Below are 14,386 nucleotides of genomic sequence, written 5' to 3'. Positions count from 1 at the left end.
TCTTTTGCCTACCAATACTCTATACTGCACCTTTTAACAATTATACCACTACTTGTTCTTCATAGGATGTATTAACATTTGAAAATAGATAATTTATTCATTTATTTCCTCATCCGTCAGTATTGTCTTCTCCTACTTGAATGTTAGCTCCTTGAGTGCAAGACCCAACTTGTTCATACGTGTATTCTGTGTACAGAGAGAGCTGCCTATAACATAAGTGTTCAGTATATATTTACTAAATGACTGAATTGATATATTTGGCAATGCTCTCATTTATTACACTTTTAACTTTTCAAAATCTACCTATTTTTCAAGAGTATGTTGAATGTTATTTCTTTCATAAAATTTTATTTGCAAACTGTGACCCCTCCTTTAAACCACTGTAGAAGTCTATCATGATGCTCATTCTGTCTTTTTTCAAACTTTGTTTTTTTTTGTTTTAATTCCTCTCTCTAATCACTAGATAGTGATTATCCTGGGGGTAGGGGGAGAACCTTAGATTTAAAAATTTGATATCCATAAAAAAAAAACTTAGGATTTATAAATTCGATATCATAACATAATGTGAATTTCTGTCTCATAGTAAACACACCATCTAGATACGTGTATTTACTTATTTTATGTTTGTTGTCTATCCCTAAAGGGGAGTTTGGCCTTCTGTCGTTGCTCATTTCTATATCCTCATCTGCCAGACACAAACTGGCAGGTGGGGAAAGCCTATTAAATATCTGCTAAAAGAATAAAAGTCTGAACATTTTCCCACTGAATTCAACACTTGCTAAAATACAATTTTATCTTCTCAGTAAGAATATTAGCATCATCATTTGGTAATTTATTTCAAGAATGTTGTATTTTGTTGTATTTAAAATGTTCATTTTACCAGGGCGCCTGGCTCAGGTCATGATCTCATGGTTCATTGAGTTTGAGCCCTGCATCGGGCTCTGAGCTGACAGCGCGGACCCTGGAGCCTACATCAGGTTCTGTGTCTACCTCTTTCTCTGCCCCTCCCTCACTAATGTTTTGTCTCCCTTTCTTTCAAAAATGAATAAACATGAAAAAAAATTAGATGTTTATCTGACCAATCAGTGTCTTAAGATCACCAGAATTTGAATTATGCCTAATATTTATGTAACAAATAGTTTAACATTCTTTGGGTAGTTTGGAAATAAAAAGAATTATATGTCAGCTTCTAAGAACAGTGCGGATAGAAAATTTATCATATGAAAGTAAGCAATATATAGTTTGTTTCCTAAGCTTCAAGTTCCTGACATTGACTGAGATGTCTTATCTTTCCCTGTAAAGCATTTTATTGATTCTTGTTTTTTTTTTAATGTTTTTATTCATTTTTGCAACAGAGAGAGACAGAACATGAGCAGGGGAGGGCCAGAGAGAGAGGGAGACACAGAATCGGAAGCAGGCTCCGAGCTATCAGCACAGAGCCCGATGCGGGGCTTGAACCCACAGACTGTGAGATCATGACCTGAGCCGAAGTCAGACGCTTAACCGACGAGCCACCCAGGCGCCCCGCATTTTATTGATTCTTAATCTATACTTATCCTTGGTAAATGTAGGAGAGAAGGATATAAACCAGGATAACTCAAGTATGTATACTTCAAACTTAGACTGAAGTATAGAACTTTTAAACTAAACCCACATGGAAAACACTGACAAAATTCTTTTTTTTTTTTTAATTTTTTTTCAACGTTTTTATTTATTTTTGGGACAGAGAGAGACAGAGCATGAACGGGGGAGGGGCAGAGACAGAGGGAGACACAGAATCGGAAACAGGCTCCAGGCTCCGAGCCATCAGCACAGAGCCTGACGGGGGGCTCGAACTCACGGACCGCGAGATCGTGACCTGGCTGAAGTCGGACGCTTAACCGACCGCGCCACCCAGGCGCCCCACCACTGACAAAATTCTTGTTAGCCTCACTTGTATACATATTCAGTTCCCCTTTACCACTATTTTGTTAAAACACAAATATAATTTATAAGATTCTAAAAAATTAAGAAAATGTATGCCCAAGTTTTCAAACTGATATACAAAACATGACTATTACATAGTGGCTGTTTATATGCCCATTTTAAATAATTAAAGAGTAACCTTAAGTTGAGTGATATACCAACCATATAATCAATAGTAATTTATTGGTTGAATTTATTTTAATTTTCTAATGGTTTTGCTTAAAAGCAGTAGAGTTATTGGCAAACGTTAATTTCTCCTAATGTAGTATTCCTTCTTGTGAGTTAAAAGAATGATATGACTGAAGGGAGTTTTCTGTGCCTCTTGGATTTCAATGCCTTTTTCCTTCCCCAGATCCAGGAAGTTCTCAGCTATTATTCCTTCAAGTACACCTGCAGCACCTTTCTCTCCCTCTTCCTCCTCTGGAATACCAATTATGCATATATTATCTCTCTTTAGTGCATCACTTAGTTCTCTAATTTTCCCCTCATACTCCTGGATTTTTTTTATCTCTCTTTTTCTCAGCTTCTTCTTTTTCCATAATTTTATCTTCTAGTTCACCCATTCTCTCCTCTGCCTCTTCAATCCGAGCTATAGTTGTTTATAGCAGCACTCTCAACAGTAGCCAAATTATGGAAAGAGCCTAAATGTCCATCAACTGATGAATGGATAAAGAAATTGTGGTTTATATACACAATGGAGTACCACGTGACAAAGAGAAAGAATGAAATATGGCCCTTTGTAGCAACATGGATGGAACTGGAGAGTGTGATGCTAAGTGAAATAAGCCATACAGAGAAAGACAGATACCATATGGTTTCACTCTTATGTGGATCCTGAGAAACTTGACAGAAACCCATGGAGGAGGGGAAGGAAAAAAAAAAAAAAGAGGTTAGAGAGGGAGAGAGCCAAAGCATAAGAGACTCTTAAAAACTGAGAACAAACTGAGGGTTGATGGGGGGTGGGAGGGAGGGGAGGGGGGGTGATGGGTATTGAGGAAGGCACCTTTTGGGATGAGCACTGGGTGTTGTATGGAAACCAATTTGACAATAAACTTCATATATTGAAAAAAAAAGAATGATATGAACTATAGCTTGCTTAATTAAAGCAATAATCAACAGATAGTATTTGAGATATTTAAAGAATCTATAGTCTAGTAATAAAAGAAAACCTGTGGCAAATAGAATAAATGTTGCTTATTATAGGATTTATGTATTATACATGGATTATAGTTATTTTCTCTAAAAATAGTGATCAAACTAATGTAATTTTTATAAAAATAGAATTTTGGAGCAAATACAATATAGGTATTATACATGAAAACAATTATACTTAAATTATCCTCAAAGGTGAATATCAATTATGGATGGCAATACAATGTTACTAAATTGTTTCATAAAGCCTTAGCCAAAAGAGTTCTTTATTATTATTTATTTTACAGAATGTTGCTTAAATTACTGAAAATAGTTCTATGAGGACATTTTATACTGAATAAATAAAAGTGTTCCATTAGCCAGTGAAATGTTAGAAAGGAATTAAAAGCTGTGAAGTAAAAGAAATAACACATTTTAAAATGAGTCTTGAAGATTAATATGTTCTATTTGCTATGTTTACTATTGAGCATAAAATATCAAGACAAACTAGTAAAGAAAATTTATGAAAAAGCATTAAAGTAATCAGATGCCTGAGACTTAAGCAACAACTCAGTGCACACATAATTCAATGTTTTGTTTGGTTATTTATATATTTTTTATTTCAAATCAGGCCCAGTAAGCACGCTGTTTTATACACTTACTAGGCAAATGACAAGGTTCACTTAGCTATACAATACATGTACCAGACTAATCTTAGATGACTTCACAAAGCTGTTTCCTCAGTTTCAGTCCACAGACAACCTGCCTTATTACCTATCTTTGTGTTCAATTCATAGTTCCGGTTCCCTTGTTTCATTATCATTTTAACATTTAATCAATCCTCATTAAACCAGAGCTGGGGATTCTCAACATGCTCCACCTCATCTATTACAGAAGTTCATATTTTTTCCTACAAATGTTCATTACATTTGCTCCAACCTTAGCATTTTTATAAAATACTTTGACAAAGATAGATGACTGGATAGCAATTCAACTTTAACCATGTTTCACGTCTATTTCCAAATATGAAAAAAAAAATTTACTTCTAAGTTACATTCACAGTTATACCTCACTGAGTTAGATTGACTCACATTGTCATGAAAGTGAAGCTAAAATTAGGAATGTGTGGATTTTAGAGAAATAGTTTGATATGGAATATAAAGGAGGGATTTTACTTTTACAGAAATGTATTTTGAACATCTCTTTCAGTCAGGTGCTATAATAGGCACTGGGTATACTAATGACAAAAGAAAAAAGATAGTACTAATTTTAGTAAATATATTTTATAGTAGGAGAGAAACTTAATCTAAAAATACACATTATTAAAAAAGACATAGTTATTATATTATCCTATATTTATTAGACTTATGAAAAATAGTTGATATAAGCATAAAGAGAAGTTGATGATATATTTCAGTTAGAATGTCCAAAGTAGCCTTCCAAATGAAAGAAATATTTGAAGCTTAGCAAAGAGGAAAATAAGAGTCTTATAAATATCTGGAGGAAATTTTCCATGTAGAAGGAATAGCAAGGACAAAAGATGCTAAGGAAAACTAGGATGGTGGGATTGGATTAAGCTCAGAGAGGTAGGTGGGCTGGCCATGTACAGCCTCTTGACCCATTACAATGTGTTATATTTGGTACTGATTTTGATGAGAAGTCATTGAAAGGTTTGGGGGAGGGAAATTTGAGTAATATCTTAAAAGAATTCTCTGATGGTTAAATGAAGATTTGTCTTTAAGACAGCATAACTACATACAGGGAAAACTGCTAGGAGTCTGCTGCAGTATTTCAGGTAAGAAGTGGCCATAGGAAAGAATACATCAATAGTACATTACAAGGGTTATCGCCATGATCAAGTAGGATCTATTCCTGGAATTCAAGGATGGGTTAACATATAAAACTCGATTAATGTATTACACTGTATTAATGGAATAAAGGACAAAAACCATCTGATCCTCCTAAGTCATGGGGAAAAAAAAGCATATGACAAAATTCAATACCCTTTTGTAGTAAAAAACTCTCCTGAAACTAGGAATAGAAGAAAACTGCAGCAGTGTAATAAAGGCCATATATGAAAAGTTCTAGGTAATACCATGCTCAATGGTTAAAGACTGAAAGTTTTGGGGCACCTGGGTGGCTCAGTCGGTTAAGCGTCTGACTTTGGCTCAGGTCATGATCTCATGTTCGTGAGTTCAAGCCCCATGCTGGGCTCTGTGCTCACAACTCAGAGCCTGGAGCCTGCTTTGGATTCTGTGTCTGCCTCCCTCCCCTGTTCATGCTCTGTCTCTCCATCTCTCTCAAAAATAAATAAACATTAAAAGAAAGACTGAAAGTTTTCCTCAAAAATCAAGAACAAGGCAAGGATGCCACTCTTGCCACTTCTATTTAACATAGTACTGAGCATTCCATCCAGAACAATTAGTCAAGAAAAAGAAATAACAAGTTTCCATCCAAACTGGAAAGGAAAAAAGGAAAGATATCTCCATTTGCAAATGAAAAAATCTTACATGTGGAAAACCATCTATTCCATACACACACACACACACACACACACACACACACACACCACACAAACTCTTAGAACTAATAAATAAATTCAGCAAAGTTGCATTATACAAAATCAATATGCAAAAATAAGCTGTGTTTCTATACATGAACAATCAATAATCTGAGAAGAAAATATGAAAACAATCCATTTGCCATGGCACCAAAATCAACAAAATACTTAGGAATAAATGTTACCAAGGAGGCAAAAGATTCATGCAGTGAAAATGACCAAACATTGATGAAAGAAATTAAAGGAGATATAAATAAATAAAATATATTTTATGTTCACAAATTAGACACTTAATATTGTTAAATTGCCTATATTTCCCAAGAAAATCTACGGATTCAAAACAATCCTTATCAATATCACAATGGAATTTTCTTTTGCAGAAATATAAAAAAAAATCCTAAAATTTATACTGAATTTCAAGGGACACTGAATAGCCAAATGATCTTGAAAAGAAAAATAAAAAAAGAACTAGGTTGGAGGCCTCACATTTCCTCATTCCAAAACATTTTACAAAGCTAAAGTAATCAAAACAATGACATTTATGTGAGGTATCCAAAGCAGCCAAACTTGTAGAAACACAATATATAATGGTAGTTGACAGTTGTGTGGATAACAGGGAAATGGGGACTTATTGTTTAATGGGTTTAGGGTTTCGGTTTTCTAAAGAAAATGTTTTAGAGATCTGTCCATACACCAATGTGAAAATAGTTAACACTATTAAACTGTACACTTAAAAATATTTAAGATGGCTAAGTGAAATAAGCCATACAGAGAAAGACAGATACCATATGTTTTCACTCTTATGTGGATCCTGAGAAACTCAACAGAAACCCATGGGGGAGGGGAAGGAAAAAAAAAAAAAAGAGGTTAGAGTGGAAGAGAGCCAAAGCATAAGAGACTCTTAAAAACTGAGGACAAACTGAGGGTTGATGGGGGGTGGGAGGGAGGGGAGGGGGGGTGATGGGTATTGAGGAAGGCACCTTTTGGGATGAGCACTGGATGTTGTATGGAAACCAATTTGACAATAAATTTCATATATAAAAAAATATTTAAGATGGCATTTTTTTGTTATATTTTTATCCATAATTTTAAAAGTTCATCCTCGAATATATCCCTATCTTACGGGAGAAAACTATTATTTTAAAGAAAAAAGAACCCTCATATCCTATTGGTGGGAAGGTAATTGGTACAGCTACTTTGAAAAACAGTTTGGACGTTCTTCAAGAAATTGAAAATAGAAATATCATATGATCCAATAATTCCATTCTTGGGTATGAAAAGATATATGCACCCTTATGTTTATTGCAGTATTATTTACAATAGCCAACATATGGAAGCAAACTGTGTCCATCAACAGATGAATAGATAAGGAAGATATGGCATGCACATGTGCACATGCGCACGCACACACACACACACACACACACACACACACACACACACACAGGAATATTACACAGCCATAAAAAAGATGAGATTGTACCTTTAAGACAACATGGATGGACCTAAAGTGTATTATGCTAAGTGAAATAAGTCAGACTGACAGAGACATATACCATGTGATTTCACTCATAAGTGGTATCTAAAACAACAAACAAATGAATAAACGAACAAAAAGTAGAATCAGAACTATAAATCTGGAGAACAAACTGAGAGTTGCTAGAGGGGAGGCTATAAGCAGTTCAGGCAAAATAGGTGAAAGGGAGTAAAAGACACAGGTTTTCAGTTATGGAATGAATAAATCACAAAAGACACAGCATATGGAATATATTTAATAATAATGTAACTAAGCGGATGGCAGCTACACTTGTGGTGAATGTGGCACTATGTATAAACTTGTTCAATCACTATGTTATATACCTGAAACTAATGTTAACATTGTGTGTCAATTATACTCAAATAGAAAATAATACTAAAAAAGTATCATGTCTAGAAAGGATTAAAATTGGGATTCATATTTAAAACTGTCTTGATCCAAAAACTGTGTTTTTTCCACCCCCCACATTGATAGTTACAAGCTGTCTCTCCCAGACAAAAGTCCAGGTTTATAGGCTGGATCAACGCAGTAGTATTCTTTGTTTTGTTTTGTTTTGTTTCATTTTATTTTGTTTCCATGGGTGAGAATAGGGGTGGGTGGCTTGAGATGTTTGACTCCAGAGGTTTATAGGTACTTATATTGTATCAGAGATTTCTCAGAGCCTATTTCTAGATAGTATGTTTGTGTGTGTGTGTATGCTTATGAATAATGAATCACCAGCATATAGATTTGAGGGTCACAATAATTTTTAACCTCATAAATGGAGGAGGCTGATATCCTTGGTTTATTCTCTACCTTTGAGAAAACTAATTCTTAACTAGAGGCCAGTAGATATAAGATACCAATGGGTCTGTATGTGAGGACTTAAGGACAATAGAAGTAATGAAGGAAAGGACATAGCTGGTTGCAGATAGTGTCCCCTAAGATCAAGACTCATTGCCTAGTTTACAGTAACCTCTATGATTATTGATCACTGCCTAAATGAGTAAGTGGTTTTCTCATCAGCTGTGCTCCTCCCTTCCATGGCATAGAATCCAGACAACCTCAATTATAAGATCAGGGAAACTCCTGATTTGAATTACTAGACAATAAAAAGTCATGCTTTCCAGATTTAGCATCATTTTCCTTACCTTTCACCCAATTCATTCACTGAAATTCATTCTTTTCACTGATTTTTTCTCAAAATAATATAAAAATTCTCTTATTCTCCTTTTTTTTCTATTTTCATTGCTCCTCTTTTTTTTTTCATAATTTTAAAGTTATATTTTCCTTTTTCTGTAGGGTTTCTCCAGATTCAACTATGATGTCCATGAATTTCTGACCCTCATTGCATTCTTCTCTGTTTTTTTAAGCAGGCTCCCTGCCCAGCGTGGCGTCCAAAGTGGGGCTTGCATTCACAATCCTGAGATCAAGACTTGAGCTGGAATCAAGAGTCAGACACAAATGACGGAGCCACCAAGGTGCCCCATTCTCCTATCTCTTCTGCAGCCTTTTTATCTGAAGCATTTCCCCTCTGTTTTTACACATGCTCATTTTCCTGTTTCCCAGAAGTATGACATGTAAACAAGTGAGCAGAGGAAATGGCAGTATAATGACTGGCATCTTTTTCTTCTTTTTTTTTTTTGGTAGTTCGGTAGTTTATTTTATTTCTTTTTAAATATATGAAATTTATTGTCAAATTGGTTTCCGTACAACACCCAGTGCTCATCCCAAAAGATGCCCTCTTCAATGTCCATCACCTACCCTCCCCTCCCTCTCACCCCCTATCAACCCTCAGTTTGTTCTCAGTTTTTAAGAGTCTCTTATGTTTTAGCTCTCTCTCCCACTCTAACCTCTTTTTTTTTTCTTCCCCTCCCCCATTGGTTTCTGTTAAGTTTCTCAGGATCCACATAAGAGTGAAAACATATGGTATCTGTCTTCCTCTGTATGGCTTATTTTACTTAGCATCACACTCTCCAGTTCCATCCATGTTGCTACAAAGGGCCATATTTCATTCTTTCCATTGCCACGTAGTAATCCATTGTGTATATAAACCACAATTTCTTTATCCATTCATCAGTTGATGGACATTTAGGCTCTTTCCACAATTTGGCTATTGTTGAGAGTGCTGCTATAAACATTGGGGTACAAGTGCCCCTATGCATCAGCACTCCTGTATTTCTTGGGTAAATTCCTAGAAGTGCTACTGCTGGGTCATAGGGTGGTCTATTTTTAATTTTTTGAGGAACCCCCACACTGTTTTCCAGAGCAGCTGCACCAGTTTGCATTCCCACCAACAGTGCAAGAGGGTTCCCATTTCTCCACATCCTCGCCAGCATCTATGGTCTCCTGATTTGTTCACTTTAGCAACTCTGGTGTGAGGTGGTATCTGAGTGTGTTTTTGGTTTGTATTTCCCTGATGAGGAGCGACGTTGAACATCTTTTCATGTGCCTGTTGGCCATCTGGATGTCTTCTTTAGAGAAGTGTCTATTCATGTTTTCTGATGACTGGCATCGTCTAAGAATTAGAACATTCCTACTATTACTGTAAATATTTAGGCGCATATGACCTTCCTTTTGTTGTAGCGCCAAAGATCTTGGCAAAACAGAACTTAAAGCCAACTACTCTTTCCCTCTTTCTTCTTTTTTTTTCCCTGAAAATATGCTATTAAAAGTCAATTTAGCATTTATTTTAAAGGTATGAGATGGCTTGGAAGAATAATTACATATTATTCTTATATATAACCCCCAAATCACCGTATTACTAAAAACAATGAGGAAAGCACAGCGCGCATGGATGGCTCAGTTGGTTGAGCATCAGACTCCATTTCAGCTCCGTTCATGATCCCAGTGCAGACTCTGTGCTGAGGGGGAGCCTGCTTGACATTCTCTCTCTCTCTCTCTCTCTCTCTCTCTCTCTCTCTCTCTCTCCCACTGCCCTTCTGTCCTGCTCATGCTCTGTCTCTAAATATAATGTAAATCTTTTTAAAAATGGGAAAGAGTAAGCATTTAGCAGACTGACTTTGTTTTACTTTGTCTCTTTTTTTAACATTAGAATGATACCATTTCCATTTTTATTCTAACGCTCATTTCTGTCAGCATCATCACCACTCCCACTCTGTGATAAAGTGATCCTGTTTTTACTTCAACTGGAACAACTTTTTATTATTTAAGAAATATGTTCCATTCTAACTCCTGGCATTGCCACCCGTCCCACAACAGTCTGACTACTGTTACTGCTGGTAGTACTACTAGTGTTCATCCGTAATATACGAAAGGCAGCAACTTAATGGATGCTAATTGATCAATTCTCTGTGTAGTGTTTTATAGTAAATGTCTCAATGGCATTTGAAGAGAAAGGTATGAGAGTTGTTAACAATAACACCATACAGATGCTTTACAAGTCAAAATGTATATGATTAGGCAAAAATAACTGAGAAATGGGTGGGGCACCTCGGTGGCTCAGTCAGTTGAGCGTTTGACTTCAGCTCAGGTCATGATCTCACAGCTCATGGGTTCAAGTCCTGCTTCGGATTCTGTGTCTCCCTCTCTCTCTGCCCCTTCCCTACTCATTCTCTCTCTCTCTCTCTCTCTCTCTCTCTCTCTCTCTCTCTCTCTCCCTCCCTCCCTCCCTCCCTCAAAAAAAATAATAATAAATAAGTATAATTTAAAAACAATAACTGAGAAATGGGAGTTATTTACTACATCTTTGACTTACAAAAATTTACATAGGCATGGTTTAAAAACACATTTTTTGTCTGTCTCAAAAATTCGATTAATTTTGTTATGGCAACTAGTTTCTTGGGGGTTTTTTTCTCATTAAACTTTTGTTTTAATGGGTCTCAAAATTCTGTGACAGATTTTTGGTCAAGTTGTTTCCATTAAAAAGTACTAAGTTTAAAAACCAGTAACTCATATGAGGACTTTAAGAGACAAAACAGATGAACATAAGGGAAGGGAAGCAAAAATAATATAAAAACAGGGAGGGGGACAAAACAGAAGAGACTCATAAATATGGAGAACAAACAGGGGGTTACTGGAGGGGATGTGGGAGGGGAGATGGGCTAAATGGGTAAGGGGCACTAAGGAATCTACTCCTGAAATCATTGTTGCACTATATGCTAACTAATTTGGATGCAAAATTTAATAAAAACATACATACATACATACATACATACTAGTAACTTAAAACTGCCACACACACACACACACACACACACACACACACACACACACACTTACAGAATTTGTAAATTTGCTAAAACCATTTGATGTTAAACCAGGGGGAGTAAAACTTGATTTTTTATATCTTGGATATCTGTGACTGAAATGCTATGGTCTGCGTTCTAAAGATGCATTTGTACTAGGAAATACATAATATACTCTCTGACATTCTTGATCTGAAAATAGGTAATCATTATACTTCAATACATGAGGTACAACACATTTGAGAGCTGCTGTTAATGCTCTTCTGTTCAGAACTCTGTCGGGAAAATCAGGCAGAACTCTCAAATTGGTTAGTCTGAAGAGACTTTAATAAGGGGATTGTTTACAGTGCTGAGCCAACAGTCTTTTGCATTGAATTGTATCTTCTAAAGAAAGATATGTTTATGTCTTAACTCCCTGTACCTGAGAATGTGACCTTACTTGGAGTTAGAATCTTTACACAGGCGCTCTAGTTAAAAGAAGGTCATTATGTGGTTCTTAATCTAATATAACTGATGTCCTTTTAAAAAGAGGGAATTTGGGGTGCCTAAGTGGCTCAGTCAGTTAAACGTCTGACTTCAGCTCAGGTCATGATCTTGCAGTTTGGGAGCTCGAGCCTCGTGTCAGGCTCTCTGCTGACAGCTAAGAGCCTGGAGCCTGCTTCAGATTCTGTGCCTCCCTATCTCTCTGCCCCTCCCACACTCACACTCTGTCTCTAAAAAATGAACAAATCTTTAAAAAATTTTTTTAAAGAGGAAATTTGGACACAGAGAAAGACACACATGCAGAAATTACCATGTAAACATGAAGGCAGAGATAAGGGCAATGTGTCTACAAGCAAGGTAATGTCAGCAATTGCTAGCAAACCATTAGAAGCATGGAACAGATGATCCCTCACAGCGTCATCAGAAGGAACCGATCCTGTGTATACCTTGTATCAACATTCCAACTGGTCTTAATGGTTAAATTATCTCAGGTTGATGTATTCCTTGCTAGCCAACCTAAGCCCCATAGTTTGTAGCAGAACTAACCCACTTTCCTTGAGATTTTACAAACCACTGGCCTTGAGGGAGAAAGGACCAGACCTGAGCACATTAAAACACAGCCTCCACTGATACCAGCCTGTCTGTTCAGGTCATGTGGATAAATGACTAACTGCTGAGCACCAGCTTCTCTTGCCCATAAGCCTCTTTATCGTTTCCTCACCTTCCCATTTAAAAACTTCCTGCTTCACCTAAACTGGCGGAGATGGTATTTGGGACCTTAGTCCACCATCCTCCCAGATTTCTGGCCTCCCAATTAAGCACCGTTTCCTTTTCCACCATCACTTGTCTCTCGAGTACTGATTTTCTAGGGTGAGCACCCAAACCTGAGTTCAAACCAGGACGGTCCCCTAGTCTAATAACACTTTGATCTTGGACTTCTGGCCTTGAAACTATGAGATGATACCTTTTTGTTGCTTAATCCACCCTGTATGTTGTACTCTGTTATGGCAGCCCTAACAGAGAAGCCTAAGGCATAGTGTCTTAGTGTCATCATCCACTCAAACACCAATGGGCTTGAAGGGGCAGGTGGGATGGGAAACAGTTATTGGATTCTACGCAAAAGAAAGACTATTCAGAGATGCCCCCATTGCAGAAGGTTAGACTTTACTTAGAGGTATGCAGCTAGTCAGGGAAACCTCACAAGCTAGAAATAGAGGAATAAATACCTTAAACTTGTTTTGAAGTTTTCCATTCCAAGATGTCCTTTTGATACGACACATTCTTTAAACTCAACTGCAAAGCCCTCTGCAAAGTCTCAGAGATACAGAGTATGGTGGAGACAGGTAGTGAAGCATCTGGAAAGACAAAGGAAAGATATTCACTACACACTCAGTAGCTTTTAAAGTATGTTACATTTATTCACTTCTTTGTAAATGTCTAATATACATTATAGTATAGATTTAAATACTTTACTAGATTAATAATAGATTAATTATTATATTAATAGATTAATTATTAATCTATTAATTAATAATTAATCATCTAATAGATTAATTATTAATAATAGATTAATAATACTTTAATAGATTAAAGTATTATTTAAAGTGCTTTTGTAAGAGGTGTTAATTTAAAAAGCTTTTTAGGTTTAGGTAATACTATTTCATCATTAAAGATACCCACAGAAAATATTAATCAGAAGGCAGAATAATAATCATAGAAGATAGAGGGGAGAACAATGGCTACTAACATTCATTCTTAAGAAATGTAAAAAAAGAGGGAGGGGCCAAGATGGCAGAACAGCATGGAAGTTTTTGTTTGCATCTCTCATCCCTGAAATACAACCAGATCGACACTAAACCATCCTGCACACCTTAAAAACTGATATGAAGATTAACACAACAATCTGCACAACTTGAACCAGAGAACTTAGCAGGTATGTGGCACAGAGAGGTTACTGGGGGAGAAAGCTGCAGAGGGCAAGCAGCTGTTTTTGCTTGTGGAGAGGACAGAGATGGGGGGAGAGTACAGAAAGCACACCCCCCTCCCAAAAGCAGCTGGAGAGAAAAGAGTATGCAAGAGACTGAACAAAAAAGTGAGAAAAGAGAAAGGAGAGGCTTTAAATTCCATTAAGACTCTATAAACAGGGGGAGGGCAGAGTCTGAAACTCCTGGCAGTGCTCTGGTGAGAAGAGTGAAACCCCAGAAGCAGAGAGCACAGTCCAAGAGGTCCTCTGGTCACATGGGTGTAGGCAATTCCCCTGCTGGGAGGACATTTGATAGAGACCATGAAGCGTCCCCATAGGCAAAGGTCCCAGCAGACCCCGGAGAACAACCACATTCGCTGGTGCTGGAACAAGGATGTTAAGGGGGAAACCTGGTACCAGATGTGTGTTGTGATTTTTCATAATCCTTGAAATGCTGCTGTTACAGGATCATGGGAACTTTTTCTGGGGCAGGCGGACATCCAGCCACTGTCTCTGGGCATTGGCACAGCACCATCTCCTGAACATTCCTGGTGGCAGGC

At 36.9% G+C, this 14,386-nt stretch overlaps 1 protein-coding gene across 3 annotated transcripts in view; it reads right to left on the bottom strand.

Annotated features, from left to right (window-relative positions):
* Positions 1-13,108, bottom strand: part of FSTL5 (follistatin like 5) — a 786,930-nt gene extending 773,822 nt beyond the window's left edge. For 2 of the 3 annotated variants that reach the window (XM_045055716.1, XM_045055717.1), the window contains exon 1: positions 13,090-13,107. The gene's annotated coding sequence lies outside the window, so the exon portion shown is untranslated. Of the gene's footprint in view, positions 1-13,089 lie in introns of all 3 variants that reach the window. The other variant, XM_045055718.1, reaches the window with a different exon arrangement.
* Between the last annotated feature and the right edge of the window lie 1,278 nt (positions 13,109-14,386).

Source organism: Felis catus, chromosome B1 (genome assembly GCF_018350175.1).
Source record: "Felis catus isolate Fca126 chromosome B1, F.catus_Fca126_mat1.0, whole genome shotgun sequence".
In the NCBI taxonomy this organism is placed as follows: Eukaryota; Metazoa; Chordata; class Mammalia; order Carnivora; family Felidae; genus Felis; species Felis catus.
The sequence above is the reverse complement of the archived record's forward strand: the minus strand, read 5'-3'. Positions and strand labels throughout refer to the sequence as shown.